This window comes from Sander lucioperca, chromosome 1 (genome assembly GCF_008315115.2).
Source record: "Sander lucioperca isolate FBNREF2018 chromosome 1, SLUC_FBN_1.2, whole genome shotgun sequence".
NCBI lineage: Eukaryota > Metazoa > Chordata > Actinopteri > Perciformes > Percidae > Sander > Sander lucioperca.
In genome coordinates this window covers 50,797,897-50,824,314 of record NC_050173.1, presented here as the reverse complement: position 1 = coordinate 50,824,314, position 26,418 = coordinate 50,797,897, and the positions used below count along the sequence as shown (strand labels likewise).

Below are 26,418 nucleotides of genomic sequence, written 5' to 3'. Positions count from 1 at the left end.
TGTGAGAGCTGGAAACCTTGTATCTCCAAAGTGCGACAACAGCTTATTGATTGCGAACTTAAGACTGATTGAAGGGGCTTTACAAAGCCAACAGTGGTCAAAATGTTTTTTAATGTGCCAGCAGTAAGTAATAAGGGTTTACATTAAGCATACAGAACAGGGTTATTTCAGTAAACTAAAACGAAAATAAGCAGTGAAGAATATTTTTAGTAAACTGAAACTAAATAAAAACTAAAACCTTCAAGAAAAACTCAAACTAAACAGAAACAATATTGCCAGGTTAAAAAACTATGAACGTAAATCATTTCAGTTTTAGTTTCTTAGCTATGATATTTCACTAGTGACAAAAAGGAGACAGCATGAATTTGAGATGGTGCTGTGCTGTAATTGTTTATGCATATCGGACACTAAAGTAGCGCAAAGATTAAACATTAAATATCATGGCCTTGTATTTTGTGTGTATGTGTAGCTACATACTTCTGAAACATTATACCTGGCCCTAACAAAAACAAACTAAAACTACTAAAACAATATATAAACTAAGCCTTTCTGAGAATAAACTAAACCTTGCAAACACACTCTGAAAACTAACTCAAACTAAACTAAAATGAAATCCAAAAGTCAAAACTAAAATAAAATAAAAACTAATTGACAATTCCAAACTATTATAACCTTGATACAGACGTGCACAGGCCGACACTCCCACAAACATCCCAGCATGCTTTTGCAATCAGTGATGATTTTATTTATGCCTGCATGTTTGCAACAAAAGCAACATCTGTTCATTGACTGTGTAAACAATATGGTGTCTTTCCAGACACATTTCACTCAGCTCCTACGGAGCGACCTGCCCCAGGTAACCGGAGAGCGGCTCCACCTCACCAGCTGCTATTGCGGGACAAGTGTGTGTCTGAATCCGGGTGCACTGCGCTTACAGGACGAAGGCGGCGGCGAGGCAGGGCAGGGAGGGGTGGGGCTGATTCCAGGAACAAAGCAGACAGGATGCTGGTAAGGCCCAGATAGCATCACCAGCAGACCATGAGGGCCAATGGACAGCGGGGCAGAAATGAGGCATGTATTAGGTTACTCCATCTGTTAGAGAGCACCCTGTCTCACACACATACATGCATGCACATAGACGTACACAATGCAATCACACAGTGCACAGCAGTAGCCAGGTGGCGACAGTGTGGGCGAACATTTGGCAAACCATAGCAGGAGGGCAAGGTGTGAGTCAGGTGTCAGGACTACAGCTATACACACACACAGGCAGATTTTGGTTTTCACTCATTTATCTGCCTGCCAATGAGCTTCTGGGAAATGTTACTCCACAGCTGGATAAACAATTAAACAATGAAAATCCATCCACTGGTCTTATTACGTGTAGTCTGCTCCCCATGAACAAATGAACTGAAGAGGTCAGTCTGATGTCACATTTTCAAAATACCAACAGTTTTGTTTATTTTGAATTGATGTTTTTTGTTAAATTAAAAATAATGCACAAAGGGTAATTCCAATTTATAATAACCTGGGTATTTTGCCCCCAAATAATAATAGTATAAATGCCACAAACATCCAACTAAATGTTGGTATTATCAGTGAGAATAATACATCTTTACTAAATGGAGCATATCATCAGTCCAGGCAGAGCATCAGCTTCTTTATTCATGAATGTTAAGTTTTTCAATAAAGAAAATGCAATTTCACGTAATTTTGAACCGTTATCATTACCATATTTGCTTCTAAAGAGCAGAGCATTTTCAAGTTTAACTATATAACAATTTACTCAAAATGGTTAATTCCTTTACATACTGTAAGTGTGTCACAACTTAGAAGTAGCAGGTTTGGACCCAAAAAGCAGAATGGAAAAACAAGAAGGCAGCACAATGATCTTTGAGGATGTATTATTTTTTTTAAAACTGCTGAACAGAAAGTGTCCAGAGGTAGACAAGCACTAGAAATCTGGCAACCAGCAGCAAGAAGATCCAAAAGAAAAATCCAACAGAAAGGCAAAACTAAAGACTCGGAAAACAACCCTGCAATCCGGTCTCACGGCAGTTCGTGTAAATGTCACGTTATTTTTAATCTATTGATACGTGTTCACTGAAACATTTTTCTCGTTTTTTTCATGGTGGCCAGCACGAAATACACAACGGGGAAAGGATACCTCATATACTGGAAGGCGGCCGTGAGGCGGCCGCTGGGGACGCGCGACACGGTTGTGATTAGGAAAAACAAAATGACTAGGAAGGTAGTGTGGATTGACGATGGTTCATTTACCGGATAAGTTCCACCGGATGTCCCTCACTTTCCGCTTTCTTTGCGTTTACTTTAAACTCCGGTCGCATTGAGGAACCTCTGAGCAACAGTACACGCTGAAAAGGGCAAGTTTTGAAGAAAATTCAGATCGTGCAACAAGGCAGGCCTGCTTGGTTCTTTCAGGGAAATATTGTAAAGGTTTACAAAGAATTATGTTTACTGCATTTACAATCTAACTGGGACATTTTGGGACCGATTGGTGGGGGTTTTCTACGGACAAAGTACACACGTCGATACGCTGGTAAGAGCAAATTAAGTTTAACTGTGTATCTAGCTAATTTATTTAATTTATATAGTCACTTTACTGTATTGTGTGAACAGTTAACTTCATTCAATATTGTATGTGAATGTGGCCGGGTTGCTCAGTGGGTAGAGCAGGCGCACACGCACTAAGAGGTTTATGCCTCGACGCAGAAGGTTCAGGGTTCGAATCCAATCCGATTTCCTGCATGTCTTCCCCCCCCCTCTCTTTCCACTTTCTCACCTAGCTGTCCTGTCAAATAAAGGGGGAAAAGCCCCAAAAAAATATATATTGTATGTGACGTTTTCTTTTGCAGGGTGCAAATGTTCCACCAACACAAGTTCCTTCCTGAGACTATTTAGTAGAGCCACGCTCGCTGCGTAATAATAATAATAATAATAATAATAATAATAATAATAAAAGAGTAGGACTGAGTGAAATTCATTTTGCTGGTGATAGTGACAATTGGAAAAATGGGATGGTTTATGTGTTACTTTCATTTTGGACTCAATGATCTCAATGTCCATAAAATGCATCACCTCATTGTAAGTGATTGTAAAATAAGCCCAGGCAGGAACAATGAGCCACATCCTCTTATATCCTAATAAAAGACAGGAAGCACTGGACATGCACACACACCAATACTGCCGGCCCCTCCTGATACAGAATATGCCAGACTGCTTGCTCTGCCTTCATATTTCTGTCTTCCACCATTGTCTCCATTGATCTCTGGCGCTGCGGTCCTTGCCGAGGTCAAAGTTGAGTCGTGCTCGATCTCAGAGCGGCAAATGGGCGCGGTCAGAGGACACGGTGTACAGCAGAGGAGAGGACACAGTGAAGGTGTGAAGGACGAGAGGGCAAAAGTGAACGGGAAAAACACAGCAGAGAGCTGGAGGGTAGAAGGAGGAGGAGGAGGGGGTTAGCGAATAGTGCCAGAACGTGTGGAGAGAAACATTCAGCGAGGCAGGCTTTGAAGCTGCATTCAAAGGCAGCTGGAGTCAAGCAGTGCCAGAGCTGTGAGACACATCGCACACCTCTCGCCAAAACTCAGCCACGGGTGAGAGAGACCTGACACCCCAAACAAACGCTCGCCTCGCAGACAAAACACACATACAGTAGATACATCTGCGGACTCAGAGGAATCTCTCTACCACTCAGAAGTGAACGGCTATTCCAATAATGGATTCATTTCCAGCACGCAGGCCGAGACGGAGAGACAGGACACACAAACACAGACCGTCACACACAAACACACCCACAGCTCTCGTTGCACTCCAGGGTTGTGATTGGAGATAGAGGGTTAAAAGCCAGCAGCTCATCCAGAGTGGAGACAATCTGAGAGGAGATGAGAGAGGTCACGACAAACACAGCTTGAGTACGCCACTCCAAATCAAGCATCCATGCTCTATTAATCCAATATGCATCTCTAAGTAGATCCTGTGGTTTAAGATGAATGCACTCCCACTCATTCGCCCTCAGTCCATCTTTTATGCTTGCAATGCATCACGCCCATGCATCGGCTTAATTCTGCACATCTCGCTTTCAAACAGGGGCAAATGTTACAGAAGAAATATTTGCATCACCATTTCACAAGGTGGTAAAATAGTAAGGAAAGATGAGATTCTTTCCCTTTTTGAAGTCGGGTTTTAAAGACATAAAAGAGCAATGGACTGTACTGAAGTGAACTGATAAAGAAAAGCAGCGAGGGGATACGGAGTGTTTTTGAAGTTCTTGAAACAGATGGGTGCACAGTGTGAGTTAGAGAGAGAGAAACAAGAAGTGTGAGAGATGGAGAGAAAGAGATGGAGTAAAAAAAACTGTGCGGGTGCGGGAGGGATTGTGAATGTGGAGCCGCAGAGTCACTACAAGACAAAGAACTTTCAACGGATTCAAAAACAACGTTAGAACAATCATGTCAGATTCATGTCCCCTGTGCCTGGCCTGCAGCTAGAGGCTCCGCTGCTCTCACAGTGTTGTTGTAGTCAATGTGAACCCTGGAATATCAGAGATTAATATAAAACACAAGTTACTACACTCATTAAGTTACACTCTACCCCCTTGATGCTTGTGAGTGTGTATGTGCATGGCTGGGAACAAATCCTACCTTCCTTCTTAATTAATACAAGCTGAATTTAATAAAAGATTAGAAAGGCCAGTGCTTTGCTGTTTTAATAATTAATACTGAGTTATATCAGTTCTTTTCCGCTATAATGATACACAGTAAGTGAGATGTACTGGGGTGTACTGCTACTGCAAGATTACTTGAAGATGACTTATCCTTGTCATGAGATCAAATGGAGTGTGTGTGTGTGTGTGTGTGTGTGTGTGTGTGTGTGTGTGTGTGTGTGTGTGTGTGTGTGTGTGTGTGTGTGTGTGTGTGAGTGTGTGAGAGAGAGATTGTGTTTATAATTGACTGCCTGAACCCCTGCGGGATGAAGGACATCAATGACAGTTTCATTACAGCCTGCAGAGTGCAGTGTAAGGGCTGCAGTGTTTACTGTATCTCTTCTTCGTGACAATGTGGGTTCAAATGTGACTCATAACACTGAATCAGCGCGTTTGAAGGACCAGACTTGAAACTTCTAGTTCCAAATTAACAAACCATTCCATTTTCAGCAGGGGTATTTCAACTTCAGCCTTAACTTTGTGAAAGGAAGGATGGCCTCGGGGAGAAATAGCATGCCAACAGACTTTGATGTGGAACATGAAAATGTTGAGCTTTTTTACCGGCAGCACTAATAAAAGAAGAAAAGCTCTAGCTGAGCTTTTTGTGGCTGGAAGAAAGTAACCTGCTGTGAGATACAGGAAGGGAAGAAAATGTTGCAGTTCAGCAACAGGCTGCAAACTGCAGCTCACAGGTTATCGGTTTAGCTGTCACTGAGGAATGACGTATCAGGACTGGAAAGCGTGGTCCGGAGGGCACAGAAAATCAGATGGCCGAGGTGAAAAAAGATCAGCGGGAAATAGTTGAAATGGCCAGAGGGTATTAAAATGAGGGAGCAGGAATCGATTTATGCTAAATTTAACAATCGGTGTTTGACAGATCGACTGAGAAACGCTCAGTAAAAGTGGGAAAGTTATCAGAGTAAAGAAAGAGCAGAGAGCTTTGGAGTTTGTGAAGAGAAAGGAGGCAGCTGTCTCAGAAACAAAAGGAATGTTGGGAAACACGGCAACAAGTCGAAAAGAGCGAGGGCAAAGCAAGCAGACAGCTCGCGCAGCTAGACTTCACGAGATGATAGAGAATGCATCAGTGTACTGCTGTTTTTAAGTGTAAAGTGGAAGAATCCCCGATCGCACTGACGACCACAAAGGATGCCAGGAAGAAACAAAGAAGAAGAATGAGCTAAGACAGCGTTTTGCATTTTGCTCATTTAAAATTCATAAAAATCATTCGACACTAACTCCTCTTCATGGAGAATCATAAAGTGAACATACAATCTAGTTAGGTTTCTCAATATTTATCAGCTTTACAACACATTTTTACATCAATCTATCTATAAATCGGGATATCTCTGTTTGCTGTCTCCCCACACATGCACAGTACAGCAGCGGGGGTGGGGAGTTGCTGAATCCCTACAACGTTCATTGAATGCAGTTCAACGGCCACAGGTGTCTTGCCAAAAACTGATCATCCGCCAAAAACTCATTGCTGTCTACTCTACATGCAAATGATGAAATAGGGGACACGCAGCCGAACCGCGACTGATTGAACCCGCAACAGGTTGAGTTTTATAAAAAACAAGTTACAAAAAAACACACATCACATTCACGATGCACTTTACTTATGCCATATAAAACCACCTGTGACCGCACAGTGCGAGTTCTGCATTTAAATGTTTAGTTAAAGTAAAAAGAGAGGCACTATCACTCAGCCAACCTGATCTCACAGAATTCCATGAAATGAACACGGCTCCTTAACTCAAAATCTCTGGCAGTTTCACGGAATCGCAAAAGAATTCCGTGATGGGCACACGGAAGAATTCCGCGAAATGAACACAGCCCTTTAAGTTAAGGAAAAGGTTGTGGGTGGGCTTATGTTTCCATGACACGCGGGATAACAACGGGACGGTTGGGTTTAGGAAAATAAGAACGGACGGTTACTGTTGGGTTTAGGAAACGTGACACGCAGGACACGATCCCCGGTCTCCTGTGTGAAAGTCCTGTGTTGTTTGACCCATCCACCCCCCCAACCAACCTCCCTATGCAGATTTTCGGGCTTTCATACTACTCGCTACCGTAGTCGCTCTTAGTGCTACGTCATCTTCTCAGTGACTTTACATTGGCATTGTTTTCCGTGGTGGCCACAGGGAATTTTCACACATTCCGTGCCACCACCACGTAATGCAGTGTTAACAGTTCGTGATCATTTCACAGAATTCTGTGAGACCAGGCTGACTCAGCACAATGCACTTCAAGGTGGAGATTTTCAACTCTAATATAATGCTGGATAGTTCAATGCATCATATTTTAATTGTGGTATTTTGTGAATCTGAATCTGCAACGTTCTCTTTCAGGTAAATGTATGTTTCCCTCTGAAGTACAAGTAGTATAGGCCTACAGTTGCATATTAAGTGCTTTAGGGTCCTTCTGTGAGTTATTTCGGAGTACAACGGTTCTGGAGAAAGCTGCAAGCAGCAATACAGGAGGCCAAGCAATCGGCCCCGTTTCCAACAGGCATGTTGGGAAAGGGCACTGCGCTAGTATATCCTAATAAAGCTCTCATGTTGTAGCTGACAGCAGATCAGCCTTCTACTGCTTTCTTTCATGCTCCTAGATAGTTTTATATTCTTTGTACTTTTTCTTTTTACCTGCTGTGATCTTGTATCTATTAACACTTTATGTCAAGACTTTGTCTGCATTTAGAAAAAGTGATGCAACCCTGAAGTTTAGTGTGAAATGTAGAAACACAAAAAGAAGCTGCTGTGAAAAATGGTTCTAAAAAAAATGACACACTGAGAGAACAAAGCAGGGCAGGAGCTTAATTCAGATATGCTATCACGTGAAAAGCCAAAACTGCAAATGAAATTCAACACAACTTGAGTGGTGTTTCTCAAGGGTAATACTGCTGCTATCACAGCAGCAGTGGAACAGAAACCACCAGCACTCACATGGATAAATATCAAGTTTAAGTGAAGTTCTGAAGTGATAATGTGCTAATTAGTCTAGAAGAAACTAGAAATCAGGCACAAAATGATAAAATACCGTTCAGCTTTTTCTGCTGGAAATGTGTCGGTGACCAACAGAAAGTGAAAATAAAACAGGTTCTCTGAAGAGGACCAAAATCTGAACACAACATGCAACAAGTGTGTTTCAGCCTTGTTCAAACATCCCACACAGGCAACTCAGAAACAAGAAGTTAAGCTTTTGTTTAGTTGCTGCAGCAGAACTGTAAAAGCACTAGAGCTGCATAGATGGAAACAATCTGCCAACAGATTTGTTAAGCACCATAACTCTCTCTTTCTAATAACAACTTTTGTTATGTTAGAGAACATTAGGGCCTGACCTCACAAAGCCGTAATGTGCTTTGTTTATCGTGTATATCAGTGAGTATCCTACACACTAGTGAGCAGATGTGAAGAATGTCTACACTCTGGTTTAACAGATTTTCTGTCAACGCTGTATGAGTAGTATCAGATTTTGAGTACTTGTATCAGGTTTTAGTAAGTTTTCATAGTTGTGTGTCATAGTTGGATGTCATGTTCTTGCTGCAAAAGAAATCTACCTAATTATAAATCTACTAGTTAAGTAACCTGAACCTGTATTTTCAATTAATTATGTGAAATGACACGGCAGTCTAAAACTAGCTCATTTAAAATGCAGACGTGTAGGCAGCCAGATGCACGACCCCACTGGTATGCAGCTGTGCGTCTGCTGCATTTTTAATTATGCAAATGTTTGCTAAGCCGACGGTATATCAGGGCGAGATTGTTGTTTTTTCGCAGTTTTTCTGTTACCTAGTGCTCATAGATCTCTTCACGCAGCTTCAATGGGAGTTATGCAAAGGGAACGCCACCACAAAAATCCATGGCTCTATTTTCACTTCAATTCTCAGCAGTTTTACATCTGTGAATTGCAACACAGTCATCAGTGTTGTGGGAAGCAGGCGAGGGGGCATGCTCTTCAATCAATTAAAAAAGACTATGGGAAATTGACACAGCTACAGTAATATTGTTTATAATATAGACTCGAAAGAGTCATACAGACATAAACCACTATTTGGGAGCTTTTCAAACTCATGATACGAAACTGTGGTCACAGCTGTCACCAGTGCAGTTAATTATTCCGAGTCATCTGAAGCTAAAATCAACATCGCTGACTGGCAGCTTGATGATAGGGCACCAAACACCAAAGTGAGTACTCTTTGTCATTATCACCGCAAAATTGTGGCTCCAGTTGCTGGTGACATGTTGCAGTATTTCTTTTTTCTTTGACTTTTTTAGTACATCGCAATATAATATTGATATGGCACCATCCCCAGTAAATGAGTTTAGCGCCCCTGGAGTCTCCTCCAACAAACACATCAGACATCCTGAGAGTTTGGAATCATGTCAGTTTATGAAACCAAAGAGACAAACACTTAATCTCTCAACCAAAAAAGGGAAAGAGGAGGACTTCTGATCTCAAACAGAAAGAAATCCCTTCTTGCCCATAAACCCCTTTTAATGTGCAAGCAAATGTTTTTTCTTAAACACGATGGCACAGTGGCTGACAAATTATAATAAACCAGCAAATTAACATGGATGAAGGAAGTTAATGCATCTCTGTGGTTTTTAAAACACACAAGCATGATTGGCACCAAATTCAATCAGCAAAACAACAGAGCACAGATCCCCATGCTGTATTTTGACATCAGAAAAATGCATTTGGCTTAGTACCACTGTGCAGCACAAACATCGTTTAGAGCAACAAACATCGCAATCTGGTTGAAGCCTTTCAACAGGACATTCAAATGTGTTTCACTGCTGTAATTTACCGCAACATTGCATCTCCTGAAAATTGTCATGGCATAATCTCCCTTTTAAATGCAGCAAGGTGACGAAAGAATTTGTGTGGAAGACATCAGGGGGAAATGTACAACTAAGAGCAGCAGAGAGGATAAGGATTAGGAAACAAAAGCAAACCTCAGACAACAACTGCAATAGTGAGACGTAAAGTGGAACTGCAGTCAATACCGTAGTGGCGTGTGGCCGGTTAGCTCAGTTGTTAGAGCAGGCACACATATGAAGAGGTTTATTCCTAGGCGCAGAAGGTCCAGGGTTTGAGTCCGACCTGTGACAGTTTCCTGCATGTCTTCCCCCCTCTCTCTCCCCTTTCATGTCTGAGCTGTCCTATCTATTAAAGGCGAAAATACCCCAACAAAAAAAAAAATCTTAGAAACGTAGCAGTGTGTTTAATTAATGGAGCTCACTTTGTCACATGAATATACAACAAAAGGAAAATTAAGTCTAAAAAATTTAGGAAATATTGCTTCCTCTACTACTGCTAATCCATCTATAAATTGCAGGAACGTCTGTCTGTCTGTCTGCGTGTTATGCGCATATCTCTCGAACCGTTAGTCCGCTGGATTTCAAACTTGACAGGTGTCTTGCTACGGGCACGAGTAAGTGCGGTGCAAGTTTGACGTTTGGATTAGAAATGCAAAAGATATTGTCGGAAAAAGAAGCACCCCTCTCACACTGCACACTGACTGAGCTCAGTGCAGGACCAGAGACAGAGACAGAGAGGGTCGAAGAAAGCAGCTGAGCTTTGGCAGCTAAAATGTGAAATACACCTCAGACTCACAAAAATGTGCAAAGTAGCACTACTTTGGACTGTCTTTGACTTTGAATAAACAAACGACAATTCCCGAATTTAAGGACGTTTCAGAATCCCACACATGCAAATAGGGATGTCCCGATCAGGTTTTTTTGCCCTTGAGTCCGAGTCCGAGTCATTTGATTTTGAGTATCTACCGATATCGAGTCCCGATCCGATACTTCTATAATAATTCAACTTTATAATACCTCCAGACCGCAGACATACTCGCGCTTTCCGCTTCAAGCTGCTTCCGTGTTCTACTTTGCCGGCATTTAACCAATAGCGTCTCTGCAACAAAGTGATGTCATGCCGCAGGCGTTGCTGTTTCTGTGTGGCGTCAAAGGGGTCTAACTCTGTGCCACCGCATAACTATAGATGTGTTAAAAAATAATGAGAATATATATACATATATATCCGAGTCCTGATCGGGAGGTAACGTCCGATTCCGATCGAGTCTGAAACCACGTGATTCTGCCCGATTTCCGATCACGTGATCGGATCTGGACATCCCTACATGCAAAGCACAACCAGCTACAGACAACACTTTACAACAGCGGGGGGGAGGGGGTGTTACAGCCTTTTACTCTTTTCCTGCTATTGTATTAAATTGCTGTGAGCTGGCAGAACATAACTTACAACACTAATAACATTACCGTCGCCAAAATACCGCCGCGAATCAAATCCTGTTAACCGTCAAGCCACTAAACCTGTATGGAAATGAACACCTCTGCTGAAATGTTAAATTTGTTAACAATTAACGACACGAGACAACCCCGTCTCTCTCTCTCTCTCTCTTTGCGCGCGCACGTGCACGTGCACACACACACACCCACACACACACACACACACACACGCACACACACGCACACACACACACACACACACACACACACACACACACACACACACACACACACAGTCCAGTTCTGGTGGTTGATAACGCAGATATGTGCTGATTAGCTCTCATAACAGGCCGCTACCGGTTGGGTAGCGCGCTGCCATGAGTCCATGAGGCTAATGTCTGATTACTCCACATTGTCATTGTGATATTTTGTGATTACATTCTGAATCTGCCCCGTTCTCTGTCAGGTAAATACAGTAGTATGTAGGCCTACAATGTCTTCCTCTGATGTAGCCCAGCCTAGTTAGTAGTATAGGCTATACAGTGGAGTAAGTGGTTTGGGGTCCTTCTCTAAGTAATTTTGGGGTACAATTTGGTTTTGAAGAATTCTACAAGCAGCAATACCCCAGGCCAAGCAATTGCCCATTCCAAACAGGCACATTTTCAACGGGCTCTGTACTAGTAATAATGATAATAATAATAATAATAATAATAATAATAATAATACATGTTAGTTAGTCAGTCATTTGGAAAATAGGCTTGCTATTCTTATGCTAAAAAAACACTAGAAAGCCATGCTAGCTCTCCGAGTTTCTTTGTGTTTTCTGTTTACTCCCGCTTGGCATTTTGTTCTGAGGTTTGAACATTGTTTTATTCAGTTAAGTGTTATTGAAGAGGGAAACAAGCTCTCAGAGCTTGCTGGCTAACTATCAATTAGCAAGCTTGTCGTTTTGGGCTGCTAACGGGACAAAAAAAGACTTAATGGTGTCATCACCTGTCGATCAACTGTCTGCAAACCATACCTCTTTTGTGGAGGAGCAGTTTATACTCCAACGGAGGAGGGTTAAAAGTGGATGATGCAACACATAAACTACAATAGCTTTATTTTGGGCTCTCCGTTCATTCAAATGACATGTTTGAACTGTCAAAGATGGCTTGCTATTGAATTTTGCATGTCAAAGTTTCCAAAAGTTGAGCTCAACAAAAGATTTGCGAGGATTTATTTTGTGTCCTCGAGACAATGGTGTGAGAGTGAAAGATTTTGAAATGACTGAGCCTTTGTGCTCATTAATTAACATGTTGAATCTCATTTGTTTATTCTGCACATGAACAGAAACGGAAAAAGTACAATTTGTGGTTTTATTAACGTTGCCAGTAGAGCCCGGATCGGGCCACATTTGTCTGTCCGAGCCCGGCCCATGTCCGACAGAGCAGTAACCGACCCCGGCCCGAGCCCGACAGGCATTAAGATATTTATGTCTGAGCCCGACCTGAGCCCGACACAGTTAAAATCTCATTTTTTTCTCATACTAATGACACATGTACGTTTGTTTGTGTGGAAAGCTTTTATTAAGCAACTGTAGGAAGGCATTTGGAAATGTCAACAGATGAGGTCATCAGCACACACGGGGCAACAAGCTCACGTTAATAAGAAAACCTGGGGAGACTCGTTACTTCCAGGGCCGACGTTATAAAATGAATAACTTCGGGGTTAAAATCCCGTTTCTGGTGAGCAAATGAATGAACTTGGCTTTCAGTCTGGAGTTTATTTCAGACACCACACACACTGTGTACAAAACTTAAACTTATTCCACCAACTCTGCTCCGGTCACATCTACACTTCTGCTTCCTCTTTCTCTATCTCTCTTCTGCCCACTTTACCACACACACACACACACACACACACACACACACACACACACACGCACTGAGCTATTTTAAAGGAGCCGCAGCACCATTTTATAACAAATGCCTTATCGCGCTGATGTGACCGAACCTGACCCGAAACCGAACATCATTTCTAAATATCTGTCCGAACCCGGCCGGGCTCGGGTCAGGTATCCATCCTCTAGTTGCCAGGCAACCAGCGCAGGTGCGGGACAAAAGTACTGGGCAGATGGACAAAAACTGTTATTCTTAAAGAAAAAAGTTAGAGCGCATAACTCAGTCAGACTGTGGAAAGTCTCCACAGTTAGTCTCCAAAGTTAACATTAAAGTAAGTAAGTATAACAGCCAGATCGGTGGGGGAACACAGTAGTAAAATAGAAATAAATATCACGATTTAAATCATTTTAGTGCTCAAAAAATAAAACTGTGCTATGTTTGCCACACCAGAACTTTTGCCTTCAGGCAGCTGTGAGAGCCTTGATGAGGTTACATCATCACTGCTGCTCTTGCTGCTGTTGACATAAAGCATTATGTAAATAAGCATCCAGCACTTCCTTCCATAACTGTTTGACTTTGCACCAAGCAGCACTTGATTTTTCCTTGGAGTCTTAGTCTGTCTTTGTAATATGTGAGGGTCGTACAAAAGAAGAATCCAGAAAACTGCAGTAATGATCTTCTCCTTCTTTTCCACAGCTGGAAAAACTTATACTTAACGTCCTCGCCTGCGAGTACTCAACTTCTTCTTCCTCTCATTCTTCTGCTGTCAGATCACACCCATATACAGTTGAGTCTCTTGTTTGCTCATACAGAGTTGGGTTTCTGAGCCGTGTTTACTTCACTGAGTTAAACAAGTGCCTAATTAAATGGAGTGTATGTCACTTTTCAACCTGCGCTACTATAAATAGGTGAGAGATAAGAAATGTATTGTATTGTACATGATGGAGGGAGAAGAAAACCCTCTCAGCGCCTCTTTGTTGTTTATGTGAGAGAGGAGATGAAAGACAAATGCCTACGCTGCCTGAATGGCTGAGACACACCTCACCCCCTCTCCTCACCTCCTCCCCTCACCCCCTCTCCTCACCTCCTCCTCTCCCCCGTCCTCCTTCTCTTCCTCACTCCCTCCTTTCTCGCATCTCTCTATCATCCCACAAGCTGAACAGGACCGCTTTGTTTGTCCCACACACACACACACACACTCTCTCTCTCTCTCTCTCTCTCTCTCTCTCTCTCTCTCTCTCTCTCTCTGTCTTTACTTTCCTTTTTGTCTCCATTAATTAGAGCTGCTCTAACCTTCAGTGCTGCCCTCCCCTTCCTCCCCCTCTCCTCCCCTCCCACACCGGCCTTCATCCATCTACTGTGAAAAAGACATCTCCAGCAGAATAAAAAATGAATGTGGCAACGTTTTTTTGGGGGGAAACAATGGGAAGAGTCCCAGCGCTGTGCGACGTTAGGCTATTTATCTCCAGGTAAAGATGTGTCTCATCCCATGCTTTCCCTCGCCCCATCCTGATCCTACACTCCCACAGCCCTGGTGCTCCTCCTCAGCCGCCTCACTCCCTCCTCCTCCTCCTCCTTCTCCTCTTCCTCCTCCTCCACTGAGAGTCACCTCAGCAATCCATACAAATCTGGACCTCGGGAACCAGCGAAACGGCAACACTTTTAATTTTTAATCAGGGCCTCGGTCAGAGGGGACCTGGCTTTTTCCGCTCCCATTCTCCCGCCACCTTTATCTCACCTTCACTTCCAGCCTCTCCCTCTCTCTCTCTCTCTCTCTCTCTCTCTCTCGCTCTCTCTCTCTCTCTCTCCTACTCTAACTCGCCCATGCACCCCATCCCTCGTGTCTCCCTTCCCAAAGTCACGGTGATGAATGGGTGAGCACTGCCATCTCAGTGCCCACCAGCGAGAAGCAGAGGCCAGCTAACGCGGCTCAGACGCTCTCGGGGATCACAGGCAGGGAGGAGAGTAATTAATCCAGTAGGATGGGAGGCAGGGTTGCAGGACATACTGTGAGCTTTAGGACACTGTGTGTGTGTGTGTGTGTGTGTGTGTGTGTGTGTGTGTGTGTGTGTGTGTGTGCGTGTGTGTGTGTGTGTGTGTGTGTGTGTGTGTGTGTGTGTGTTGGAGTACATTATTGGAAACAGAAGATAGAAACTCCAGACAGTTTTTTTGTTTTTTTTCTGCCAAGAACTGGGGGTGATGTGTTTCAGAGCAAAAGGTTAGGCTAGTGTGTCTGTGTGTGTGTGTGTGTGTGTGTGTGTGTGTGTGTGTGTGTGTGTGTGTGTGTGTGTGTGTGTGTGTGTGTGTCTGTGTGTGTATGTGTGTGTATGTGTGGGTAGATGAGCTCCTTAAATAAACACCACTTGGGTACAGACAGGAGCAGCTAGAGGCAACACATAGAAGACTGTCCTTGAACTCCTGGGTCAAACACACACACACACACACACACACACACACACACAATGAATTCTGACATCAGCGAGGATGGAGAACGAGGCTGGGGAGAACCTTTTTATAATTGTGTAGGCGGTGTGAGCCATTATTTCAGGTCTTTTGTTTGAGTAAATCCATTGTTGGTGCCGTTACTCAGAATAATCAGTAAACTCTAATTGTCTGCAGACAGCAGGGAAGACTCCACTTCCAATTTAAATTGCATTCACCTTGATAAGAAAGTCTCCCAGACAACTTTGGGTAAATGAAAAATGTGTAGGAGTTGAATGTATAAACAGGTGTGTTCTCCATCAAAGCTCTATGTTAATTGAGCCAATCCATTACCCACTTTGACGGGCTTAATGTTTCGGGGGATGACCGATTAGTGCAGCGTGGAGCGCCATACACAAGCGCCTGGCTGGTTTCTTTTGGTCTGTGACGTCTAACCAGGGGCTACAGCTCCATGCATCATTAGTCCTGGCCTAGCCAGCATACCAATCACCCTACAGCCTAATAGTGTATAACTGAGGGGAAATGGAGGAAATGGCTTCGATGCTGTAGAGCTGCTCTGAGTGGTGGTCTCCCGGGTTTTTGTGTGCATGTATTAATGGATAAGGCCAGAGCAATTATAGCACAAATGAAGCTGGAAAGGAAATATGTCAACCTTCCGGGATTGAATGGAACACAGCTGAGAAACATTGGGTTTTGCAGCGAACATGAAAAAACATGTGGAGGATGTGTGAGTGCAAATAGAGGGGGAGGAATCACCGACAGTGTAGGCCTTGTAGAGAGTGGAAACTGTGCTCGGATGCTTCGTGTAAAGCTTTCATTGGTTTCTGGTACACAGCAGCCAGCAGATCAGTGGGTGAAAGGTGCAACACTTATTTTAAAGTTTAAAGTTAAAGAGAATCAAGCCTGAGAGTCTACAGCAGTGTTGCCAACTTGGCGACTTTCTCGCTAGATTTAGCAACTTTTCAGACCCTCTTAGCGACTTTATTTCTAAAAAGCGAGATATATTATATTGTAATTCATTTCCATGCATGCTGCCCAGAGCAGGCCCCCAGGTAGTGCACCAGGCTTTGAAGCCAGTTTGACATAGCGGCCAAACAGTGGATTTGCAATTTCCATGTCCATCACGTGATGCCATGGGGCCCAAAAATATTTTTTCTCATAGACTTACGTGGCGAAAGAGACATCTGTAAATCAGTGGATACATTTTGATACATTTTAAAATGAGCATCACAACCACCACGAAATGATTAATTTTACTATCAGAATTTGAGCCATCCATTCTGATAACATTTCAAAAGTCTAGAAGGGCAGCACAATTAAATAATTTAATCCCTATTCGTGTTAGCAGTGCTAAACTGGAAATAGCTGGCTCGGAGGGCTCTAGTGCACCTGATCTATGGGCCCCATGGTGCGGAAGCAGCACCGAACATATGGGTAATTTTATACGAAGAAGTTGAACTTCGTGTTTTGCACAGCTAACGTAACGTTACATGTAAACGGGAACATTAGTGCATTATTCACTTTCATTAGCCATGTAAGCAGCTTAGTCGGAATATCGTCTTTTTTGGGTCTTTTTCGGAATAAGGGCAAAAACTGGAATATTATGTGCATGTAAACGTAGTCAGTGATGCTTAGGGTTGGGCATCGTCATTTTAACGATTCTGATTCCAATTCCGATTCTTCCTTCCGATTCCGGTTCTTATCGATTCTCGATTCCGATTCTTTGAGGGGTGGAGTTGAAACGGGTCACATGCTTATTTAACAAATAAGAGGAAAGTTTTATTTTGATTCAATGGTGGGTTGCAGTTTTACCAGGCTTCTCAGCGTAAAACAGCGTGTTGACTATTGATGCTTCCACAAAATATCTACACAAGGAGATTTTTGATAAATAATCATCAGTGGGTATGTGGATATAATGACTAGGTGGATAAAGGCAAATCATAAAACAGCGAGAACAGTCTGGTAAGTTCAGAAAATGACATCACTTTACTGTGATGTAGGCTTTAAAACCAGGAAAAGACAGCACTCATATCACGATATTAAGATATCCAAAATTAAAGACATATCTAGCCTCATATATCGATATAATACCAATAGTTTGCCCAGCCCTAATGTCTTCTCTGTGTTTTCATCTCCTCTTTGTCAGCGGCAGGTTTCATCAAGCGCTACGAGCCGGCTGTCCTGAATACAGGTAGAAGTAGGTGTCGAGCTGCAGCCCACATAACGTGACCCATTTTTTTAAGAAAGGAGGAGCAATCAGCAGCACAGCCGCGGGGTGCCAGAGACAGGGAGCACACACGCAGTCCCAGAGGACAGACAGCTATTACAGCGCAGGAAATACAATCATCTATGAGCCTAGAGGCTAAATGTAAGATTCAGCAACAGTACAGCAGAGGAGTTAGGTCCTTTTTTAAGTCTAACCAGCAACCCCCACTGGCTCGTAAATGTGTTTGAGTGCTTGAAGATTTGATCAAAGATACTTGTCCACCTATTGAGTACAATTGTTGATGCACTAAACAGTATTATAACTGTGAAAAGACTGAAATGGGTTTTCTCCATGGTTTTCTCCATCATGGGACTCTTTTTTTTTTTAAATGATTACCAGACTTTTATGAAGCAAAGCGCGTAGCTGCTGGTTTCCAGTCCAGAGAGACGAGGGAGTGAAATGGAGAGACTGAATGAAAGAGGAGGAGGGATGAGTGGAGATGAGAGGTCACAGCAGACGAGAGAGCAGACTGACAGATATGGAAATGAAGTCAAGAGGGAAACAGAGATACGAACTTTTCCCTCACTTCCTCTTTGTATTTACCCTTCAAAAAACAGAGAGAGTGAGGCTTAATAAAACATTTATCATTCCAGGAAAGCTCTTTAATGTATTTGACATTAAAAGGCTGAAAGGAGGGAGAGAGAGATGAAAAGAGAAGAGAGAGAGAGAGAGAGAGAGAGGGGTTGGGGGGGTATATTTGGGAGTGGATGGTGGTGAATGTGGAGGAGTGGCAGGGCTCGAGGAGGCGGAGGACAAGAAATTGGAGGCAAAGGTGTGAAAGGAAGCAAGGGAAAGGTGAGTGCAGGAGTTAAAAGGAGTGAATTACAGAGTCTGAAGAGGAGAAGCCACTCTGACAAAGAACTGATTAGAGGAAGTAAAGATGATTTATATGTCATTCAGTTTGTAGGATCTTGGATAATACACACTTAATTTGTGATGATAAATAAATCTGTGCAGCTGAAAATCTGTAGTGGAAAAAATTATGTTTAAGCATGATTCTTTATATTTTTGTCTTATTTCTGTTTTAATTTGTCTCGCAATGATGAAGGTTTTTTTCTTCTCTTATTCTCACATATTGAAAGTAAGAGTCACCAAGTCTGGGAACGTAATATGTACGCTGAACAGATAGGGACTACAAGGTCACCCTAAACTATCTGTTATTTCTGCCTGGATAGTTGAGACTTCTCACATAGTTGAGATAAACGGGATGTCTAAACTTTGGGGTAGAAAGTGGTACAGAGGGGAAGAAGTGAGGTGGCTCCTGAATGTCTGACTATGTTTGATTGTAAGAAATGTGTGAGTCATGTTTAGAAAGAGGGGCATGCTCTTTTTTATCTCACTGGAGATGCATATATACTGTGTGCTTTTTGTTATTCGTTGAAGAGACCTTCCACACCAGAGCTGCGTGTCTTTTGTGAACCGTGTGCTTCCTGCATTTGTAAATGTAAATAAATACTCAAAGACCAAACTTTGGTTTAATCCTCAAATCGTCCTTATTTGTTTCATCTGGTGTTTTTAATACGCACTCCTGCTGCTAACAAGAAAAACTTCCATTACAATTACAAGTTTGTGTTTGAATGTTTTTTAAATACCTGCATCAACACGATATTTGAATTTATGAGCCAATACCTAGTCTATATCCACAACGTTCCACTTCCAGGATTTCTCGGATGCCGCCGGAAATTCTGACGGATGTCCCTCTTTACGGCCGGATGTCCGTTACCTTCCGCTTTCTTTGTGTTGGTATTTTAAACTCTGGTGGATTTGTGAGGACTATGGTTAACTGCTCCTCAGATCTCTGCAGGGTAAATCCAGACAGCTAGCTAGACTATCTGTCCAATCTGAGTTTTCTGTTGCACGACTAAAACAACTTTTGAACGTACACATGTTCCACCAAAACAAGTTCCTTCCCGAGGCTATTTTGCAGCGCCACCGTGGCTCCATTCGGCGCCTAGCGCCGCCCAAGAAGGTTGTAATTGGTTTAAAGAAATGGCAATAAACCAGAGCACGTTTTTCTCCCATCCCGGATTGCTGTGTTTACTAGCCAGACCCTCCTCTGCAGCGCTGTGGAGGAAGGTCTGGCAAAGCGAGACTAGTCAATATCTGACTTTAAAGAGCAGCTTCACAACCCCTGAACTTCTCCTCTTGCTGCAGTGATGGACAGGTGTACTCCAGGACCCTGTGACATCACTGTTGGGTGTGGCTACAGGTGCAAAAGGTTTTGAGACTTTCAACCAGAGACGGCCTGGTGTTAGGCCACTCTATAAAGTTATAATCCTTGAGTTCTTGATGAACTCAAACCCCATTTTTGATCATATTTATGGCTGACATTTTTAATAACCATACAATGTACTTAGATTCTGTAAAGGTGTTTTTATATAGTCCTTTTTATTGGTAGTGGCAGAGTCTGCCATTCCAGCGCTGTGTTCAGATTAGCTACCATACGCACACGTGATTCACAGGAAAACTATGCAGCATATAGTAAGCTCAATTTGTATCTCATTGATATCAACCTCACTGTTTACTGTAGAAGTATACAAGTGTAGCTGCTGCTTCATCAACATCAATAGATTGTATGGTCAATATGTCTTTTTGTCTCATCCACAAGGACAGAGGAAGAAAAAAAGACCCAAGAAGTACACATTTCAGATGCTTACTGGCTGACAGAATGAATGAATGAACTCATCCTAGACAGTGCAATTAAGTATATGTTATTCAGATGTTTTTTTCTCTCTGAGATCAATAAGAAAGAATGTTTTTCTAAAGGACAAAAGTACTGACATAAATCTGATTTTTACCCACTGGTTTCAGTTACAGAAATCCAGATAGGAGGGGTTTCTTTTTGTATGTTTTTGAATCTACAACATCTGCAGCATTAGATCTCTTTTTTTTCTCTACTTTATAGTTCTGCAAATGAGATGTTCCAGTTCCCAAAGAGTGATTGTAAGAGTCTGAGATTATGAGAGAAATATTTGTGCATTCTGTTTTATTTCTTTCTCTGAAACATGAAGTGACGTGAGAGGAGAAGATAACGAGTGACAGACGGAGACAGGAACAAAATGAATTGGAAAAAATGAAAAGTGAGGCAGACAAGAGGAGCAGAACAAAGACGGGGGAATTAATGAAAATGAAAAGTGGCGGTGCAAAAGAAACATCATGGTTGTATTCAATCATTCATACAAATAGATGAACAGGCTGAACACAAACAGCCAAACAGGAATTAGTCTTCTGAGATCCGTCGTCTTCGGCTTCGTGATTAGATGACATATCGTACATTTAAAGCAGATCATCAAGATGTTCTCTGGTGCTTCCACACACACAAGATGTTCCCATAAAACAAATCTCACCACAACACCAGGGAAGAAAGAATACTGAGCTTACGGTAAGTGCACATGCAAACGTGTCACTTGACATTCCCCTCCTTACGTTTCCATCATAATGAATTGTGATTATGGATGGTTTATGTCACTTTCTTCCACCTCTGCAGGCTGTAAACAGTATAAAACTGTGAACATATCACTTTGACTGTTATTCGCTGCTACAGAGACAAATGTACAGGCACACACTGAAAAGCGATTAGCATCAACATGTCACTTATGACAGGTATTGTGTCACCAGTCACGGCTGGCGGGCTGACGGCAGCACGATGATGGAAATGTTTGTATGTTTGGAACTTGGGTGAATGTTTTAAAGGAACACGCCGACTTATTGGGACTTTGTCTTATTCCCCGTATCCCCCAGAGTTAGATAAGTCCATACATACCCTTCTCATCTCCGTGCGTGTCATAACGCTGTCTGACGTCCCAACCGCTAGCCTAGCTTAGCACAGATCCTGGAGGTAACCGGCTCCATCTAGCCTACTGCTCCCAATAAGTGACAAAATGAGGAGCAGAGAGTAACAACGGTGCTTTTCAGGTGTTGCGCTAATCACTCCGCCCAAGTAGCAGAAGTAGCAGTGCTTCGCCTTCTGAGAATATAGTTCCCAGTTTATATACGGTTAGAAGATGGCTGTGTCTCATGTGACCTTGTTATTTGTACATGCTGTGACTATGCAAATCACAACATGTAAATAGGAACATGTTGGCGCTATTTTGTCACTTATTGGGAGCAGTAGGCTAGATGGAGCCGGTTACCTCCAGGATCTAGGCTAAGCTAGGCTAGCTGTGGGCGCGCCAGACAGAGTTACGACACGCACGGAGATGAGAAGGGTATGTATGGACTTATGTAACTCTGGGGGATACGGGGAATAAGTTTAAGTGGGTCGACAAGAAAACATGAATACCAAACCATTTTGATATATCTCTACCATAGACTCTATATAAAGATCATAGACCGTAAAAATTTGTTTGGTACTAGTATTGGTTTGTGGACTACCTTTTAAAGCCTCAAGTTTTTTGGCAATTTGGACGTCCCCATCTTGTTTTGTTTTTTTTAAACAGGATGTGACAATTTATTTTGACCAGGGGGTGGAGCTGGGGAGGCCACTGTTGTTTATGGTTGCAATTAGGGGTGTGAATCTTCACTGGTCTCACGACTGGATTACGATTATCCTGTCAATGATTCAAATCGGTTCGATATACCGATGCATCACAATACGTCACCTCCTCAATATTATTATATATGCTGCACATCATTTGCTTCAACAAATTCAAGCAGTCAGATACTGTATATATGAACTCCCCTTTTTATTGTATCTGCTTTTAACCTTTGTCCTCGGGTCAAATTTGACCAATTTTCAAAAGAATTCTATATCAGAAATTTGGGTTTTTTCAACCAAATTTAAAAAAATAATGTGGATGGTTCCAAACAACCCTTACTCTTCCCAAGTAAAATAAATAGTTAGTTCACTACTTTCATTGAATTTGGGTGTTTTATTAGATTTTGTAGCGTTAAAATATTGATAAAACAACGTTGAAAAAGCGCAGAACAAATCGACAAAAACGTCAGAAAAAGTGACAAAAAACATGGACAAAAGTGACGAAAACATCGGGAAAAACGACAAAAGTCAACCAAAATGTTTGCATGGTCGTTGGGAAGACAACACCAGGGTTACAAAAGACACTTCCTGAATGTAGAGGAGTCTGAACACGACAGACAACAGACAAAAAGGCAACAAACTAAAAAAGCAGGGACCGGAAAAATCAACAAGTAACATTACTAGGCAATAATCGATTATGGTCTGTCACGGCATCGATGCAAAATCGTCCAGTCAGCATCGCGATGCAGTGATTAATTTCAACACCCCTAGTTGCAATGGTGCGGCACTAAGCTGAACACTAAAAGGGGAAAGTTACAGATTTTCGATCCCTGGAAGTTAAAAAGAAAGCTAACATTAAACCCATTTGTATTTTGAATGCTTTGGACATATTTAAAAAAGAAAACTCCCCTCACAGTACAACAGCCTGAGGGCTCCATACTTCAGGTGATGCATATGTAAAGTGTTTGTCCACCTGGTCATTACGAGCGCCCATCTGTTTCTGGATATCAAACATGAAATCTTGTCATTAATAAACTTCAGCCACATTACAGTAAATTCAAGTCGTCAGACAGTCTCTTGTAACAGTTAAAAGAAATATTGCTTACTTTGCACTTGACTAAGCCACTATCAGAGACATCAGCTGCAGTCTTACACAGTTAATGTTATAAAGCTAAAAGGAGCTTAGAGCTTAGAACGCTGAGAGTGTAAAAGAGCTAAAGCACAAACAATCGTTAACATACATTAAAGAAACAATCACAGCATCAGCCCACTGAACACACAGTGGAAAGCTGCGTGCACTCTCACTGCTCCTCACTCTGATACACAGCATCATCTCACACACACCGGTCGATTGACTTTTTAAGGAATCATCAAAGGAAACGGCGCCACCAACGGCGCACAGAGAGAGCCAAGAAATGTGCCGAGCTCGCTCCATCCATCATTTACACATGGGCAGGCTGGTTGAGCGGTAACGTCCACGCCGCTTTAACAGTCAGATTAATATGAAATTTAGAATCTATGTCTGTCGCTTTCTGATGTTCTACAATAGTTTCTGTTGCGGATGGTCCTGTTATCTATGGTACCGTCATCCATATCACGAAACATCTCATGGCTTAAAATATATAAAGTATATGCACATATATTGCTCACTAATATGCAAAAGTTTTCAAATGTTCTCTTTAAAAAGGGCAGTCTGGTGTTTGGACAGGCATGAGGTGATGCTGTGGAGCCTCTCTCATCGGCTCTGTGTTGTAACTCTCTCTCTCACCAGTAGACACACCATGCAGTAAACCCATCAGCTGGACAATGACATGCAAAGGCACACAGCCAAGACACTTGTTTTGTGATATATGCTTTTCTAGTTGCTGCCATCAGCTGTGGGAATTCAGAGTAACAGGAAAAACCTGTTAAACCTAGTCATTTTGGCATGAAATTATTATGTGATTCCACTGAAATTAGGGAACCGCCTGAATCAGTTTAGATGAGACAAAGCACTTTGTGTTGTTTTTTTTGTCTAATTAAAACAGGAGTGCATTAACATCCCTGCTGCTTGTAAAATATGTTTGTATACTGCTGAGCTGGGACCATCATATGTTTTTTGTCTTGTGGAGAATTTCTCTGCAGCTCCAATCTACTGCTATTATGTATTACATGTTTTACACACAGGACTGGATCTGTTCGATTTAAGACATGTTCTTATTCAGGGATTGGTTGTGTTTTGAAAGCATGTTTTAAGATAAAGCTTGGCCTGGCCTATGGCTGTAATAGATCACAGAGTCTAGAACCCCCTATGAGCCAGATCACAGTGAAACCTGCAGGCCAGTCACTTTGAGTCAAACTCAAGTCTGTACAGATAAGATGCCTCAGTATTTTGAAATACCCTAGGTTAACTAGATTAAACGCAATGTGTAACTTTTTGAGAACATCTGCGTTTTTACTGATGAGTATTTTACCTGCATTCAACCTCCACTGACTACTGCACAGTCCTTTGTCCCTGGAATCAATGCCGATGTTAGTTGGTGTGAGTGTTTTTTTCTTTGGGGAAAGGGGCTTTAGTGACTAATGGGGACACTTTTTTTTTTAAATTGGTCCAGTATTGAGCGAGAGTGCTGCAGCCACGAAACGGGCTGCGATGTAATCCTTTGGGGCAATAACGCGCCATCGATGTATGTCCACTAAAATAAATGTTTTTGCTATTGTTGATATTATATGTATTATTATAAGTGTCTGACACAATAATGGAAAGGACCCTTTTTTTTTTTACCTTTCGCTTGCCCTTCATTTGTTGTTGTGTCTTGTCAAGTCTCGCTCAAGGAGAAGTCAAATCATGTGTGACGCAATTGCACCAAAGAATTACATTGCAGTTCGTTTCGCAGCTGCCAGCTGTAGGGCTCTAGCTCAGTACTGGACCAAATTCAAATATTTTGTCCCTATTAGTCACACAAAAACATGGGGAAATAGGGTCCAAAGTTTCCCTTTAAGTACTGTACTTGTTGAAATCTTATGCTATGCACACCGGCCTTCCATAAAATTCATAAATAGGAATGTGGCGGACATTTGCAGTAAATGCTACGACATGGTTGACTCTGATCCTGTGATCTTGTCTCTGCAAACAAACAACTACAAGGTAGGAACAACCCATCTTTGCTTCAGTTGAACAGGTGAAACATTTTAAAATAATGCAGTTTAAACCACTTTTTTTTTTTACAACCGCTTAGGCAAAGTTTCAATAAAGTAACAGCATATTTCCAGCATATTTCCACCTAAAAAGAACCTTATATAATTCCTTCCAGCTCTGATCACATGATCACAGAGCAGAGAGACTTAAGAGTGGCCCCTGGCAGCCTCTGGACCTGAGCCATGAGGGCCGATAGTTCAGGTCTCACTGGGGGGTCCCGTCACATTTCTGCCTGTATCAAGTAGCTCAGGCAGAGCCTGGACTACGCACACACACACACGCACACACACACACACACACACACACACACACACACACACACACACACACACACACACACACCTCCTGGGCCTTGTTCTTCCTATTGCTCTGGTCCGCTGTGGGCTGCCACTGACGGCAGTATGTCTGTCACACAGTCTGCGCTGAGCCTGGCAGTCAGACCCCAGGGAGGAATTTCGGCTCGCGGGCAGATCAGGCAGTCATGCTCGAGCCTCCAGTGATGCCTGATCCCGCCATAACCCGGCCCCGCCACTCTGTGAAATCAGAGCTGCACTGTTCCACTTTAAGCCAGGACTGACTGGTGTGAGGTCCTCGACAACAGCACGCAGGCACACACACACATGCACACACGTTTTTACAGCATCTCATTTTTACCTGATACTTAGAAACACGTACTGATTTATCTTTTACAAGAAAAACCCTAAAGAGAAAAACGCACAAACTAAACATTCTGTGGATTGAAACATTCATTTTAAATGAATGTTTAAAATATTTCACGTTCAGAATTAATCAGGTTTTCATCAGATTTCTGAATTGTTCCACTGCACTCAGCATCAGCAGCATCATGCTTCAGCGTATGCGCCAATTTGTTCCAGGTATGTGGAGCACAAAATGTAAAATCTGTCTTTCTCAGGTCAGTGGTAACTGGTAACTCTGGTAAGTTGGAACAACAACATCCAGCTGTGCCATTACAATGTGAGGAGAGGTGCTTCATTAACAAACATTTGATCTCTTCTGTAACAACTTCCGTCTGGTTTTTAATCCAAAAATGCATAAATACTGATATTCAACAATATAAAATGAACCTTAAAAGATCCAAGATACTAAAGTCACACAGCACATAATGGTTTCAGAGGGGAAATAACAACAAATAACAATGTCTAGAGAGAGAGAGAGAGAGAGAGTTTATACA

At 42.3% G+C, this 26,418-nt stretch overlaps 1 protein-coding gene across 1 annotated transcript in view; it reads right to left on the bottom strand.

The window, feature by feature from the left end:
- Positions 1–26,418, bottom strand: part of gpc3 (glypican 3) — a 134,553-nt gene that overhangs the window by 69,911 nt on the left and 38,224 nt on the right. The gene's annotated exons all lie outside the window — the stretch shown is intronic.